General features: G+C 39.2%; 1 protein-coding gene across 1 annotated transcript in view; it reads left to right on the forward strand.

Moving 5' to 3' along the window:
* The window catches only part of ENTHD1 (ENTH domain containing 1), a 97489-nt gene that overhangs the window by 21997 nt on the left and 60306 nt on the right, over positions 1-15186 (forward strand). The window lies entirely within an intron of this gene.

The raw sequence follows: 15186 nt of genomic DNA on the forward strand, positions 1-15186 counted from the left end.
TGTATTTTATTTATTTTGAAAGATTTATGTATTTATTTTAGAGAGAGAGAGAGCGCGCGTATGCACACGGTGGGGGGGCAGAGGAGAGAATCTTCAAGCAGACTCCCTGCTGAGCGTAGAGCCCAATGTGGGTCTGGATCTCACGACCCATGAGATCACGACCTGAGCTGAAACCAAGAGTTGGGTGCTTAGCCAACTAAGCCACCCAGGCACCCCAGAAGCTGTATTTTAAAGGAAGAAAGAAAACTGACAATTTGGTGTGTGGGGGGGTTGCTGAGGGAGATAAGAAAATAAATTGGGGGAACATTTTTTGTGGGACAGAAGTAGCAAATGAAAACTCAGAGATAGGTGGATCAATTAGAATCAGGCGTTCCCAGAAGTGATAGAAGAGGCCACAAAAATGTTAACAGCTTAAACATAATAGGATTTTTTCTCTCTTCCAAAAATAATCCAGAACTAGATATTCTAGGACTGATACAGCTCTTCATGATATCAGGGACCCAGGGATCTGTCTGTCTTGTCGCTCCACCAAACTCATCACGTAACTTCCACTTCATGATCCAAGATAGCTGTTTGAGCTCCAGCCATCACATCTCCCTTCTAGCCAGTAGGAAGGAGGAGCGCTTGAAAATATGAATATTATGGGGGCACCTGTGTGGCTCAGTTAACTGTCTGCCTTCAGCTCAGGTCATGATCCTGGGGTCCTGGGATGGAACCCTGCGTTGGGCTCCCTGCTCAGCAGGGAGTCTGCTTCTCCCTCTGCCTGCTGTTCTCCCTGCTTGTACTCTCTCTCTCTCTCAAATAAATACATAAAATTGAAAAAAAAAAAAAAAAGAATAGGAATACTCCTTCCCCTTCTTAAAGTTGCTTATAACATTTTGGCTTTCATATTATTGTTTAGCACTTAGTTATGACGCTCCTCACCGCAAGAGAGGCTGAAAAATGTGGTCTTTATCCTGGATAGCCATGTGTCCCGATTAAAGTTAGAGGATCCATTGTTAAGGAAGGAGAGAATAAATATACAGGAGAATAAATAGTCGCTACTGTAGTGGCAAAGAAAACAAGAAACAAATTAATCATGTTAATGCATGGTTGTCAGACTAAATGGAATAAAAAAACATAAATTTGAATATGTCAAAAATGTGGACAGGTCATTGAGAGTTCATAAAGGACATAATGAGCAGTTCTTGGAGATTTCACTTCAGTACCACTAGCAACTAGGAACCACTGTAGGCCTTGGAGAACAGAAGGGATGCTTAGCTTAGTCACAGAACTTAGCTTTCTTATTACTGAAAACAGCTGTTGGTGGAAGATAATTCTTACTGCTTTGTGTAGAAATGAAGGCGATACGAATTGGAGGGAAGCTCTGTAAGAGATGGTTGTTTCAATGCAGCATCCTGCTCTAGGGTCATTGAAATGAGGGAAAGGTAATGTGTAGAGATAGAATATAGAGAGGAAATGGGGTAAGTAGATGATGAATTGGAGAAGAAAGAGAAATTGAAAACAACTAACATTTCAGAGAGGCAAGTGATGGTATTACACAGGTGCATTTCCATCAGGAGGTATTTAAAGACATCTCTAAATTACTTAGTTACATTGAAATGTAAAGTTGAATGCGTTGCTAGAAATCTGATTCCCAGGCTTTAGGATCTAGAGCTGAAACAGCTGTGCCCCGCTTCTTTGTGGTAAATTAGCAAGGGGAAAAAGTACTTTGGAGAAGGTGTTATACACACATTACTACCGCTACTCCTTTGTTTCTATTCTTAGATGTTTTCCCCAAGTTTTAATTGTGGTAGATGGCTTGGAAGGTTTTTGTTTAGGTGATTCTATTGTTTGAAGTAAGAGATGTACCGAACGATAGTTGTTTGATGTACATGTGCTCTCACGACAAACATTTCCACGATGCCATCATTCACCAAAACTCTTTTTGAACATCTATTTTTTAAAACAGAGTGAAAGCTATCACTAGATATAACCTCTAAGAGAGCAGAAACACACAAAAACTATATGTGCATGGTTACAACTCTGCTTCTCTGAGCCGTAAGCATCAGCATCACACCCTTTCCTTAGAGGTGATAATTATAAAAACTATCACCAGAGACGTCGCTTACAACCCGACCAGCCAAGCATTACCTCTGTTGGTCATCTGATCTTCCATAAAGAGCTCTTTAGCGGTATTATTCTTTGCAATGGGACTTTACTTGTATTAGAGAAGGATTATTCTGGTCTATGTTAAATGTTGTAGCACTCTATATCAGGGAAATATTTCCCTAAAAATCATGTATGTTTCCTGTTGGACCAAAAGTAAAACTTCCAAGTAGTTGTCATGCTTTTATAAGCACAAACACCAGTGTTAATGTTACTTCCTACGGTGAACCTTGTACTAACAGAGTTGATGTGGAGTCATACTTGGTTGCCGTGTCACACACAGTCTAGATGGCAGGGCTTATGGTACAAGTGGAGGTTCCTACTAAAACATCTGCACTGATGAATGTCAAGCAGTGATTTTTTTCAACTTAAAATAAACAAGTGTATGGGGCGCCTGGGTAGCGCAGTCGTTAAAGCGTCTGCCTTCGGCTCAGGGCGTGATCCTGGCGTGCCGGGATCGAGTCCCACATCAGGCTCCTCCGCTATGAGCCTGCTTCTTCCTCTCCCACTCCCCCTGCTGTGTTCCCTCTCTCGCTGGCTGTCTCTCTCTGTCAAATAAATAAATAAAATCTTTAAAAAAAAAAAAAAAAAAAAAGCGTCTGTCTTTGGCTCAGGGCGTGATCCTGGCGTTCCGGGATTGAGTCCCACATCGGGCTCCTCCGCTGGGAGCCTGCTTCTTCCTCTCCCACTCCCCCTGCTGTGTTCCCTCTCTCGCTGGCTGTCTCTCTGTCACATAAATAAATAAAAAAATCTTTAAAAAAAAAAATAAATAAATAAACAAGTGTACAATAAAGAAAATAACAGTAGCTTCAATCTCTATCACCCTAAACCAAGTGCCATTAACATCTTAGAATATTCACTTCCAGTCTGGTTCTTTTCCTTCTTTTTTTTTTTTTTTTTTTTTTTGGATTTTATTTTTAAGTGATCTCTACATCAAATAGGGGGCCCAAACTCACAACCCCAAGATCAAGAGATCAAGAGTCACATGCTTTACCAACTGAGCCAGCGGAGTGCCCTTAATTTCGTTCTTTTTTTTTGTTTCAGAAAAATTACTCTATTCTTATAAAAACAATACAGGCTCCAAAACAGTAAAGAATCAATCACTTCCAATCTCATCACTCAGAAATAGCCATAATTCATGTCAGATGAGCATAAATTCTAGGCATCTTTCTGTGCATATATACATACAGAAAACGGATAACTAGAGAGAACTTATTTTTATAAAAATGGCATTGCACTAGATGCATTTTTTCCTAAAAGATATTTTCAGTCTACTTCTAGTGATGAGACTTACTAGGGGCTCCAAGAAACTCCTTTATTGCATAGTAACCAAAGACTGTAAATGACGAACCATCATGACATTTCTGGCCTTGCTAGGGGTATGGGAAGTCTCCAAAGATCTTGCCTTCCAAAAATTTGAATTAATTAATTAACTTAATTAAATAAACAAAATAAGGACAGGACATATAAACTAGGGTCAGAGGAACGTGGAGCTGGTGCCTGTAGGACACCGCAGGTACCTGTTGGGGTTGAATTGTTTAAGGGTGCTTGTCAATAGTTAAGAAAGTGGTTTTGGTCCTGACTTGAGCATTGGGAAGGAAAGCCTGGGTTTGCTGTGCTGAACTCAGACACTCAAGGTGGGGCTGAAGTGACTCAAAGTAGTTTTCTCTGCAAGAATAAAGGTCAGTTCACAGGTTAGGCCCATAGGGTTCCCACCAATTAAAATCAGGCAGTGCGCTCACAATCCATATCACCAACCCAGGAAAAAATGAGTAGCCCCCCAGAGATTGTAGATAGTAGAAAGGTCAGATACGTGATATAGAATAGCTAGGCATTTAAATATCTAAATAAATAAAGGATTAATCACCGTGTTGATGGGGGGAGCTGATGCATGTGCCAGGGAGGGGTATATGGAAGATCTCTGTTCTTCCCTCTCAATTTTGTTGTAAACCTAAAATTGCTCTGAAAAATAAAGTCTTAAATTAAAAAGACTAACACACAAGCAAAAGCGTCAAAACTGGATTTATCTTTCTCTAAATTAATCCAGTTATTCAAATGTCAGTTATATCTGTCATCGCCTGGCTCCTTGGGCCAAACCAAACTCTAAAAGTTAAAACTGTTTTACTTAAAAAAAAGAAAAGAAAAGAAAAGATTATGGGGTGCCTGGGTGGCTCAGTTGGTTAAGTGGCTGCCTTTGACTCAGGTCATGATCCTGGAGTCCTGGGATCAAGCCCCACATTGGGCTCCCTACTAAGCGGGGAGTCTGCTTCTTCCTCTGCCTGCTGCTCCCCCTGCTTGTGCTCTCTCTCTCAAATAAAATCTTTTGAAAAAAAGATTATTAGGCATGCATATATGAATTTGAAAAATGGACACTTACAGAAATGAGAAAAACCACAGAAATCAAAAACTTAATTTAGTGAACCTAGGGGATCTGTCCAAAGGAAAAGGAAAACACGAAAGCAGTGTTAAGACATAGAGGACACATCCGCAGGGGAATGACAGTTACCCTGCCGGTGACCTCTCTCTTCAGCTACAGCGGAGGCCAGAAGACAGTGATACAGCATTTTCAAAGTGCTGAGAGAAAATAACAGCTTGTGATTATGTACCCAGCAAAACTGTCATTCAGAGATAAGGGTGAAATAATCACTTACAGATAAATAAAAAACCGGAGAGCTTACCACCAAGAGACCTTCGTTAAAGGATATACTTCAAAAAGAAGGAAAATTATTCTGGAAGAATGGTTGGAAATGCAAGAAGGAGTGACTAACGACTAATAAACTTGTATATAAAATAAACACTTTCTGTGTAAAATAGTAATGTCTAACTTTTGAGTGTGAAAAACAACTAAAATCATGGGTAGCCATGGTATGTACGTTGGAAGTGAGTCTACAGAACTCAGTGTTCTAAGATCCTTATATTTTTTGAGAGAAGGGTAAGGATATTATCTGACCCTCAACTTTAATTTTAATTTTTTTAAAGATTTTATTTATTTGTCAGAGAGAGAGAGTGGGCACACACAAGCAGGGGGAGTGGCAGACAGAGGGAAAGGGAGAAGCAGGCTCCCCACTGAGCTGGGAGCCTGGGATCATGACCTGAGCGGAAGGCAGATGCTTAACAGACTGAGCCACCCAGGTGTCCCAACCCTCAACTTTTAAAAGTAAATGTGCGTGATAAACTTGAAAGGATTAACACCAAAAGAAGAGAAGTAGAGTGCATAAATTCCAAAGTAGTGAAAAAATAGGATGAGAAAATCAAAGTTTATAAAGAGCAAGAAGCATAGGGGCGCCTGGATAGCTCAGTCTGTTAAGTGTCTGCCTACGGCTCAGGTCATGATCTCAGGATCCTGGAATCGAGGCCCACATTGGGCTCCCTGCACTACAGGGATGTTGCTTCTCCCTCTCCCTCTGCCTGCCACTCCCCCTGCTTGTGTGCACTCTCTCTCTTTCTTTCAGTCAAATAAATAAATAAAATCTTAAAAAAAAAAAAAAAAAGAGCAAGAAGCATAGATAAAGTGGGATAGATGGAAATAAGAAAGGTAAAATGTTAGAAATAAGGCCAAATATATTAATAATCATGATAAATAACAGTGGATTAAGCTCATCTTAAGGCAGGGATCATCAAATTGGGGAAAAAGAAGTCCAGATATATGTGGCACACATAAGTCCACATAAAGGTTAAAAGCAAATGGGTGGAAAAAAACCAGACATATACTAAAGAAAACTGGTGTAGCTATATTAATATCAGATAAAGTAGAATTTATTTATTTATTTTTTTAAAGATTTTATTTATTTATGTGACAGAGAGACAGCAGCGAGAGAGGGAACACAAGCAGGGGGAGTGGGAGAGGAAGAAGCAGGCTCCTCCCAGCAGAGGAGCCCGATGTGGGACTCGATCCCGGAACGCCGGGATCACGCCCTGAGCCGAAGGCAGACGCTTAACGACTGAGCCACCCAGGCGCCCCAGATAAGGTAGAATTTAAAGCCAAAAGCATTATTAAGGATAATGATAACAGGCTTAAATCCCCAGGAAGACATAACATTTCTAAATGTGAGTATACTGAATAAAATAACTTCAAAGTACATAGAGCAGAAAATGGTAGAACTATAGGAAGAGATTGAAGCATATCCCATTATAGTAATGATTTTAAAGTCTCTCTCTTAATTATTGATAGGTCAAGTAAGTAAAACATCTTTTTAAAATATGGATTTTATAATTGATTATAAAGTCTTAACATTTCAAAACCTCTATATTACACAGACCACTTTTTCTAGCAAAAATGTAAGTTTGAATTTTAAAAATGTAAATTTAATTTTTCAGACACTTAAATGTGGAAGTACTCCTTTTAGAATCAGGTAGAAAAATATGTTCCCATTCTCCTTGCTTCTGTTCAGCTTTATACTGTCCCTAACCAATCACAGTAAAATAAGAGAAATTGAAAGGAAAAGTCTAGAAATGGAAGAAAAATGTATTTGCAGGTGATAGGATCTACACATAGAAAACTTGAAAGGATCTACAGACATATTAGAAATAAAGAGAGTTTTAGCAAGATGGCTGACTATAATATCAAAATATGTAAATCAAATTATCTTTTTATTATCAGCACCAAGCAGTAAACATAATTTTTTAAAAATACCATTTATAATAGCAAAAAATCATTATCTACTTAAGGATAAATCTTAAAAAAAGATGTACAAGACCTGTACACTGAAAATTATAACACTTAAATGAAATACATTAAAGATGACCTATATCAATAGAATGATATTCATGTTTGTTTATAGAAATACTCAAAAATGTAAATATCAGTTCTCTCCAAATTGCACAAATTTAGTGGAGGTTTTCCTCAAGCTTGGTACTATGGCCATTTGAAGCCAGATAATTCTTTGTTGTGGGGACTGTCCTGTGCAGTGTAGTAGGACATTTAGCATTATCCCTGGCCTCTACCCACCAGATGCTATTAATACACATCCCTTCCTGTTGTGAGAACCCAAACTGTCTGCAGACATTATCAGATGTTACCTGAGGGCCAAAATTGCCCCCAGTTGAGAACCACTGATTCAGAGCAATTATAATCAAAATCCAAAAAGGATCTTAAAAATTGAATTTGATGGGCTGATTCCCAAATTTATCTGGAAGAATCAAAAGGTCAAGAATATCCAAAACATTCCTGAAGAAGAAAAAGTGGAGGGCTTGCCTTTCTGGATGACATGACTAAAGCAGGAGTCATCACAACAGTGTGGTATGGACGGAGGAGGGATAGGCGCGTGCGCCAACGGAACAAACTAGATGCCAGCAAACAGACCTGTGCAGCGGGGTTATCGTCGTATATGACAGAGGTGGTGTTCCACATTGGTGGGGGGAAGATGGGCTACTTCATACATAATGCTGGGGCAATTATTTATTCATTTTGAAAAAAGTGAAATTGGGTCTCTACCTCATATGCACAAAAACAATTTCTAGAGGAATTCAAGACTTAAAGGAGAAAAAAAAAGACATCAAAATGTTTAGGAGAAAATAAAGGAGAATATCTTTTTTACATTGGGATAGGGAAGGATTTCTTAAACGTAACCGAAAAAGTGCCAAGTATTAAAAAAGCATTTGTAAGTTTAACTCTTGTGGTAGGGAGTATTCTGAGAATAAGCCCCAATGACTTTGTCTTTATGTAATCCCTTCCCCTTTGAGAGGTGGGCATTACAGGTTGTGAATGGGAAGCGTTCTCACTCCCATGATTATGTTACATTATATGTCAAAACAGCCATCAAAAAGAATGAAATCTTGCCATTTGCAACGACGTGGATGGAACTAGAGGGTATTTTGCTAAACGAAATAAGTCAATCAGAGAACGACAAATATATGACTTCACTCATGTGGAATTTAAGAAACAAAACAGATGAACATAGGGGAAGGGAAGGAAAAATAAAATTAGATAAAATCAGAGAGGGAGACAAACTATAAGCGACAAGTCTTAACTATAACAAACTGAGGGTTGTTGGAGGGAAGATGGGTGGGGGATGGGGTAACTGGGTGATGGGCATTAAGGAGGGCACTTGATGTAACGAGCACTGGTGTTATATGCAACTGATGAATCACTAAATTCTACCTCTGAAACGAATAATAACTATATGTTAATTAATTTATTTTAAATAAATAATAAATATAAAAATAATGGATATTCTTTGTTTACTGGTGTAAAACGCTTACCATTTTATAGTCATTTTCAATTAAACTTTCTAATAAAGTCACTTAAACATTCAAAAAAAAAAAAAAAAAGGGAATATCCAGGTGGGCTTAATCCAATCATACATGCCCTTTAAAAGCGGAGTTTTCCCCAGCTGGCGGCAGAAGACGAAGTCACAGATTTCAAGTCTGAGAAGGATTTGATGCACCCTTACTGCCTTGAAAATGGAGTAATAAGGAATGCAAGTGGCTTCTAGAAGCTGAGAGTGAGCCCTGGTTGCCAGCCAGCAAGGAAATGGAGACCTCAGTCCTACAACCACAAGGAAACCAAATTCTGCCAACAGCCTGAATGATCTTGGAAGTGGATTGCTCCTCACAGTCTTCAGAGAAGAGTCCAGCTTGGCTGACACCTTGATTTTGGCCTTGTGAGACCCAAAGCAGAGGACCCGGTCAAACCTGCCTGGACTGCCGAGCTATACAACTGTGGCATAATATAATGGGCGTTGTTTTAAGCCACTAAGTTTGTTGTAATTTTTGGCAGCAATAGAAAACTTCTAAAACTATATTAAATTTAAGAATCGTCTCTTTGTTAAAAAACACCCTATAAGAAGTGAAGAAGATAGTCCCAAACTAGGAGAAAAATTTCTAACATATGTAAGTGACAAAGGATTATCCAGAATATATAAAGAATTTCTGCAAATCAGTGAGAAAAGGACAGCCCAACGGAAAAAATAGGAAGGAGATATGGAAAGCATTTCCTAAAAAAAGAGGAGGAAACATGTAAGGCCAAGAAACATTTTTTTTAAATGCTCAACCTTGTATTGTTATATAGTAGCAACAATTCTAAAATGAAATATATGAAAATACACAATTTACAATAACTTCCAGAACCATTTAATGCCATATTGTGAGGAACATCCTTCTGTTCCTTAAAGTATATTCTCTTGTACATTTGGAGTCTATTTTTTGCATATTCCTCTCTCGCTCTCTCGCTTCCCCCTCCCTTCCTCCTCCTCTTTTCCCCCTGGACTGTGATCGTGTAGTTGCCTGTTCTCTTCCCCTCTTGCTGACGCTTAGACAGCTCTCACCAGGCGCTGTGTTTTGAAGGCAGTAACGAGTAAGGGTTAATCTCTTGGGTCCTCGCACCTTATTGACCGGACTTGAATCCCGACTCAGGCTGTGTGGACTGTGTGCCCTTGGACATGCAAGCCTTTGTGCCACAATTTCATCTTCTGTAAAATGGGGAGATATGGTTTCTATCACAGGGTTGTCGTAAGAAGTAAAAGAGGTGATGTAGGACGGCACCATCATATTCGGCAGCTACTGGCTCAGATACACTTAGTGATTTCTTGACTCCTCCCACCATGTCTGAGACCAGTTTGTTTTCTTCACCAAGTTGCAGTTTGTGTGCTGTTTCTTATTTTATCCATTTTTCTGCGGCCATGAGGAATGGGAGCCTTGGGGGCCATATGCGATCTTGTTTGGAATACCTGGACTCTGCTCCGTCCTCTGAGCCTTTTGTACGGGGTCCTGCCCATCCTGTCCAGCTAGGAAACGTGTCCTGCTGCCCTGGGGTGGGGAGATGCTCTTGAACTTCAGATCATCCACCCCATTCAGTGTGAAACTGTAGCTTTCCCTTCCGTTAAAGCGCCAGCATCTGTATTTACGCACTCTGGTACACCTCTTTTTTCCCCTTTACCAATTTCCACCTTTTCTCAGTCATAAGGAGTGAGAAAAGGATTGTCTGCTCAGTTCCCCTTGTTCCAGACATGTGGATAGTGATGAGAAATCTCAGAATCTTATCACCTCATCGCTATCACATTCGGGGGATAGGGGATACTTTCCTTGGCCCCCAGTCATTTTCCTTTTAAAATTTTTTAGATTTTTAAACTTAAATTTAAAATGTTAGATTGCCGTTGTAAACTTTTTTGGATTAGTTTTGACTTTTTAAAAAATTTCTTTTAAATTTCTTTTACATTTTTTAATTTCTTAGATTTTCAGTGATGGAAATGTGTGTTTTGCAGGTAGTAAAGATGTGTTGCAGTTTCCATGTACTGTCTTAACCTAGGAGCCAGCCCCTGAATACTTACTTAATCCTGCCTGTGTAGTGACTGTATGTGCCTCGTCTCCGGCTGAGCACTTAACACAGTCTGTGCGTTTTCCTGTTCCCTGTTATTCTTAAGTCAGAACTACTGGCAGTGTCTCAAATTTCCTATGCTATTGTTAGCAAAACACAGAAATAAAATTGCCTCAACTCCCTTTTTAAGATCTCCTACAACAGAAGTCTGTCCTTTCTCACCTTTTCTTTTTTTTTTTTTTTTTAAAGATTTTATTTATTCATTCGACAGAGATAGAGACAGCCAGCGAGAGAGGGAACACAAGCAGGGGCAGTGGGAGAGGAAGAAGCAGGCTCATAGCGGAAGAGCCTGATGTGGGGCTCGATCCCATAACACCGGGATCACGCCCTGAGCCGAAGGCAGACGCTTAACCGCTGTGCCACCCAGGCGCCCCCTTTTTCACCTTTTCTTATCTATTTAAAATTTAATTTTTAAAGTTGCTTAAACATCTCTACTTTCTTATTCTTTTGTTTTGTTTTGTTTTCGTTGGGGGGAGAAAGGCTTTTCTCCACTAATCTCAAAATTCATCTTTCAAAAAAGATTTACAGGGCTCACACTCTACCTCCAGGCCCTCCGCAGCATTTCTCAGAAGTAAATAGGAGCCTAAAGATGGTGTCTATGGTGAACGTTGTGGTGCCTCCCGGACCCCCCCTTCAGGATCAAGGCACTCGTTCCCTTGGCTGCTGGGAGGGTAGGCCAGTGAGGAATCTCAGCTCAGTCCTTGTCTGGGAATTCCCAACAGTTGAAGAGAACCTCTTGGCCCAATGTCACAGCCCCTTCCTGAGGGAAACAATATCCAGTGACCTGTGGTTGTGGCTGGGCTGCTCCCTTGCTTCAAGGCAGGACAACTGTGAAGAGCCAGCCCAGCTCCACAGCTCCTGGTAGCATCCGTCACGGCCTCTGCTGCAGCCATATTACAGATCAGTTTCTCCCTTGGCCCAGTCCTGCCTTCCACGCTCCTCACCGGTCTTGTTCCAGAGAGTACTGCCTAATGGATCTCCCTTATACAAAAATGAACCTTGGGATTGGTTTCCTGGGGAACCCAACCTATGACAGTGGCTTTTCCTCAAGGTTTAAAATATAGGAGTATCATAATATGTGTATGTCCGTGAAGAAAGAGAATTATATAGCAAATGGAACAAAATGTTAACAATTGGTAAACCTGGATAAAGAGTATATGGGAGTTCTGTGTACTATTCTTGCAGCAATATTTCCATAAGTTTGAAATTATTACAAAATGGAAGTTTAAAAAATTAGGACAAATTTCAATTACTTGAAGATGCTTAAGTGCATTTATGCTCTAAGACAGTGAAGTTGTTAAGGTTCCAAACTCGTGATGCTGCACAAGTTAGATATAAAGATAATCACTATGAGACTTCCATATCTTATCAGTTCATTAGCCCACAGAGTATTTTCTTTGGTGGATGCATTTTCTTTTTAAAGCTGATTTGGTTAAGTAAATGATTTAATTTATTTACACTACACCTGAAAGGACCCTATACATAGCAACAGTATCTATTAGGTACTGTATAATAAGTGGAGCAGTTTGGGAATTTACCAAATTTGTGCTGCATTTCATTCCAAAGCGTGCTCTTGCCTTGTTAATGTCTGACGGTTTGAATGTCAGTTTGGTATCTCCTCTAAGAAACAAACACAGGGTCTGTAGTTCTGCTCTGCAGTATTATCTGAGTTGTACAGGCTCCGTGAAATCTACAGCCTCTCTCTCGATGGTTTCCTCCCGGCATCTCCAGCCTTGGTATCTAACCTCTCATCTTCGAATGACCCGATAGCATCACTACCTCAGCGCCTTCACTTTTCCCTTTGGGGTTTCACATTTGCACACGAGTCCTTCTGGCTTGGGACTTCACCGTCTCAGCTGATAAATAGCTTATGATACCAAAGGGACTTCATTTCCACCAAGAAACTGAACGTGTGCTCTCCCCTTCCATTTGCTTGTGAAAATCCAGAAATAAATCTTGTGTAATCTCCTAATTTAATTAAGGACACCTCACTTCCAGTGTTGTGCTGATGCTAAAAAAAAGTCTCAGATGAATTTCCATAGACTCACTTTGTGCTAACTGCCTCCTTCTTGCCCCTAGAAGATTATTTAATACAGGTTTAGAATATTTTAGCTATTCTAGCCTAAAATGTGTCTCTAAATACTCAAGATATTTTTTTCTTTCACAGTTCTTGCTATCCTTCAGTTTTCCTCACACTTCACTTCAAAGTTGACTTCCTGCAATTGTTATTAATCTATCTCTGTGATGTCTAAACCTAAGTCCTTATCACTCCAAGGATAATTTTGTTGCCGAATACTCAAAGCGTGATCATAAAGGTAGTTCCTGATGAATCACATGAAAGTACATAGATGATCTAAGCCTCAAGCCACTACTGTTTACCAGTATTCATTATAAAATCTCCAGGCCCCAAAATAAGCTCATTTTAATTATTCATTTTCATGTGACATTAGGAGAAGATGAAAAGTTAGAGCCATAATTGTGAAGTTCTTATTCTTTCTTCCGTGTCTTTGGCATATATCAGATTCGCTCCTCTTGCCCACGTAGTACCTTCTACTTGGGATAATTTCTCATTCTACATTTATCAGGATCCTAGCCCTCCTTCAAAGCCTTGTTCGAATTTGATTTCCTATTTGAGGCACTTTGTGATACTCTGGTGCGCACCGTTTTTTCCCTCCTTAGAATGTTTATTCCTAAAGTAACATAATTTAAGAAAGTTTGCATGGTCTTGTTTTCCTCTGATTGTTTCCCTTAAGTCTGTATGTCAGTCTTATCTCCCGAGTCAGGCTGTAAACTTTCTGAAGGCGAGGACTACCAGGTCTTATACCATAGGTTTTCAAGCTATTTTCCTTGCATAGCCCCTAAAATTATTTGAAAAATTACATCCCTCCTGATGCATTTTTAGGTTGACATGTGAAATTGTATCCTAAGTCCCTGCAAAGGACATAATTCAAAATATTGACATTAAGGATAAAAGAAAACAAAATGAAACAGTTCCATGAGACTTTTAAGCACTAAGCACTGTGTGACTGCTACCTGCAGCCATTCATTTGAAAGAACACAGTCTTTAACCGTTGGAAGCTTTACATCATGTAATTCCCTTTTCTCCTTGAAGTCATATTTCCACTCCACATCCCTCACAGGATTTCATCGGAATAGAAAGTATTTTGATGCCTGAAAGTGTTCTCTACATCAAACATGTATATAAATTGAAATTGTTTTTCTACATTTTCTAGGACCAGAGGCTTTTTTTTAAGTGGTAAAATATTATTTCTAGATTGATTTATCATTACAATTACTTTTAGCACACAATTGATCAAAACCAAAACCACATAAGTGTATTATAAATTTTTATAAACACATTAAACATAAAGAATACCATTTTATTGGAAATACATGTTTCTATGAGATACATGGAACTGCTTGTTTACCCACCTATGAATACTACTTATTGCTGGAAATAAGCAGGGTTCAGCATAAATTCTGTTTCTCTTTTACATTTTTATGGATGGAAATGCTGAGAAGACTTATTCACGTAAAATTGTAGGTGGGAATAGAAGGTGTTTTATTATAGCAGTGTCAGTCAGTTCTATGAATTCCTTTTAAGTAATATTCCAGACTTATATAGTAATTTATTATAAAAATGGTTTCATATCTTGTCAGCTTTTGACTTGATTAGGTCTGTCTTCAGTGTTGTTGAAAGCAAAGAATTGGAAACAACCCACTTAGAAAAAGATTTGTTGAACAGTCATTAGGAGTAATGGACTTTCTCAATTTCTGGGAATAACATCAAAAAAACCTTTACTAAAATTTATCAGATGATTATTAATTATTGCCAGTTACATTTTAACCCAATATACTCAGAAAGTGTGAAAAAGAAAAACATTAATTGCTTTATACCTGTCAGTATAATAATTCTCTAGATAATCATTTTATTGTTTCATATGCTTTAACTATGAACTATGTTGCAGCAACTCTTCAGAACTACAGATTTGGTTCATCCCATTTTTGGAAAATAATGACCATATTTACCTAGTTGGCAAAGCCGGCCCTTGTTGTCAAAACGGTCTGCCAAATCAGATTTCAACTTTCTTTCAGAAAACATCTTTATTCAAATAAGCATCACTGTGGTTGTGCTCACATTCCTAAGGGAGATGGCTAAGGCATGGAGCCTGGTCCTAAGTCTGTTGCATTGATGAAATAAGGTGCCCTGTCTCCCGTGTGGTGCTTTCCTTCTGTCCTCTCGCAGGACCCATCCTCAGAAATGATGTGTTCTTAGACAACAGCTGGGGGATGAAAAGCACAGGACATTAAATGAAACTTGTCAACTGTTCTGCTCCTCCATACTGTAGTATATCTGAGTACCAAACATCCCAGTATGGACCAAAATACCCTGTTATTTATGCCATGCTTTGCCATTAAGAGAAATATGTGTAAAACAAGACAAATTTTGGAGCTTTCTTTGGATTTTTCCTGCATTGATTGAAGGAGGCTTCCCTATACTAGTGTTTTCTACTATTGTTTGGCATTTAGCGGTTCTTATGCTCACAGCATAAAGGAAGATGACCATAATAAGATGGGTAGAGGATGGGTCTTTCTTTGTCAAGTGGAGGAAATCGGTTAGGAGAGAGGAAGAGGGAAGAACAAGCCTGATGCTGCCACACAGTCGCATTCTCAGGCAGATCAGTTTTTGGAAAGAGTGTATATAAAAGCGGCAGATGTCGGCA

This window comes from Ursus americanus, chromosome 17 (genome assembly GCF_024610735.1).
Source record: "Ursus americanus isolate L20-20 chromosome 17, mUrsAme1.1.p, whole genome shotgun sequence".
NCBI classification, from domain to species: Eukaryota; Metazoa; Chordata; class Mammalia; order Carnivora; family Ursidae; genus Ursus; species Ursus americanus.